At 42.2% G+C, this 2,500-nt stretch overlaps 1 protein-coding gene across 3 annotated transcripts in view; it reads left to right on the top strand.

The window, feature by feature from the left end:
• gpc5c (glypican 5c) overlaps positions 1–2,500 on the top strand; it is a 127,575-nt gene that overhangs the window by 62,634 nt on the left and 62,441 nt on the right. The gene's annotated exons all lie outside the window — the stretch shown is intronic.

A 2,500-nucleotide genomic window follows, 5' to 3' on the forward strand; every position in this document is an offset into this window, starting at 1 on the left:
TACACTGTTGTGCAGTATACACACACGCACACTGTTGTGCAGTATACACACGCACACTGTTGTGCAGTATACACACACACGCACACTGTTGTACAGTATACACATATGCACACTGTTGTACAGTATACACACACACACACACTGTTGTACAGTATACACACACACACACTGTTGTGCAGTATACACATACGCACACTGTTGTGCAGTATACACACACACTGTTGTGCAGTATACACACACGCACACTGTTGTACAGTATACACACATACTGTTGTGCAGTATACACACACGCACACTTGTACAGTATACACACATGCACACTGTTGTACAGTATACACATGCACAGTGTTGTGCAGTATACACACATGCACACTGTTGTACAGTATACTCACATGCACACTGTTGTACAGTATACTCACATGCACACTGTTGTACAGTATACACACATGCACACTGTTGTACAGTATACACACGCACAGTGTTGTGCAGTATACACACATGCACACTGTTGTACAGTATACACACACGCACACTGTTGTGCAGTATACACACACGCACACTGTTGTGCAGTATACACACACACACACAAACACACACACACACTTTCATTCTCCCTATGTATCTTTATATAGAACATTAAAGCTCTGGCTCTGTAAGTGTGTAAGTTACTGTAGTTTTAAGTGTAAATGCCATAAACACATGTTGTGTGTTGGTGTACATGTATGTCTGTGAATGTGTGTGTGTTTTAGAGAGAGAGAGTGACTGCGATGCCTGTTTTCTCCATGTCCTGCTGCAGGTGGATGATCACAGATGGTGTACCGTAAAACTATGCCTTCATTAAAACAAATCCGTCACTTCCTGTCCGAGATCCGACAGGATCGGTGCGCTCACTTACAATGTCTCCGTCTCCCTTCATACTCCGTTCACAGTAGGTTCCGTTCCACCAGTGTGTCCTGAAATTAAAAATCACTGACATTAACAAACACATTTTTTGATTTTTCAAATAATTAATCCCAGAGTCATTTGAACACCCTGAATGGGCCTCTCGCTTGCTTTTAGTGTAATTAGACTTCAGGAACCTTTTACTATTTTATCAGTCATTCATGCAGAAATGTAGATAAACCCAAAAGATGCTCAAACGTTCCTTCTCACACCTGGAGCTCTGAGTACATCGTCTCCTGTAACGTCCAGGCAAGTTGGCCTTTCGGCCTGTGACCACAGCCGTTCTCACTTCGTGTTTTGGTTGTGAGTGGGGGTTTTTTGTTTTGTTTTGTTTTGTTTTTTGGTTTCTCAATATGCGCTGATTCCTGCGTATGGGATGCATGTTTATCTTCTGTGTCTTCCAGATGTTTTCATTTGGGGTTGCCATGGCGGCTTGTTTGGTTCCATCTCCTGTCTTCTGCATCTCACCCTGTCAAGCCCATCAGCTGCTGTATATAATTCTCACACACACACACACACACACACACAAAAACACACACACACACACACACACACACATATACACACACACACACCTTTAAGTCATGTGCTACTCTTTCATGCTGTGGAAAAACTGGATATAAATATATAAAATACTGCTCCTAATTTAGATGAAAATCACTTGAGATCAGAGAGAGAGAGAGAGAGAGAGAGAGAGAGAGAGAGAGAGAGAGAGAGAGAGAGAGAGAGAGGATGGGTCTGACTGAGGCCTCTTTACATGGTCAGCGTAATCCTACTAATGGGAGCTGGCACTTCCGTATGACTGTTTTTTAGGAATGAGCCCCACCCCACCACACACACACACAGTTTTCCCATCATCCTCTCAGGCAGCAGCATGCTTGGCACAATTCGTTTGCCTCTGAGGTTTATTTTTACCACTCCTTCAGCATCTCTCCATCTCTCTCTCTCCCTCTCTCTCACACACTCCCTCCCTCTTGCTCCCTCATCCTCTCTGTCTCGCTCCCTCTCTCCCAGGTCTGTTCAGTTTGACTGACACATCCATATTCTCATGTTCAGTTGACGTATTCGCAAAGCACCATAAAAATGAGGAGGGTGAAGCTGAGACAGAATGAGACCTGTACTGTCTTAATAATGGATAATTACCGTGATAAGAATGCTAAACTGAGAACAAAGTCAATGAGAAAAGAACAGAAGAAAAAGATGTGTGGATAATAATGATGAAACACAATAAATAAATAAATAAATAAATAGTTATATAAAGGTATTAAAAAGAGCAATACATTTTACATCGTTTGTGTGTGTGTGAGTGTCTGTTTGTGTGAGAGAGAGTGCTGCTATCTCGCTTCTCTGCTAACAGGATAGACAGTTTATCAGTATTAATGTTGGTCTAATGTTGGTGGATCAGATCAGTTCTGTAAAGGAAATCAGGTCAGATGTTTCACAGTGAGTGAGAAAGTGCATCTCTGTCTCTACTGTGTCACTCTGTCATTCTTGCAGTACTTCTCTTTTTCCGTCTTTTTTCTTTCTTCTCCCTTTCTGTCTCTCTCTCTCTCTCTCT

This window comes from Electrophorus electricus, chromosome 11 (assembly GCF_041902795.1).
Source record: "Electrophorus electricus isolate QZ-2024a chromosome 11, ASM4190279v1, whole genome shotgun sequence".
NCBI lineage: Eukaryota > Metazoa > Chordata > Actinopteri > Gymnotiformes > Gymnotidae > Electrophorus > Electrophorus electricus.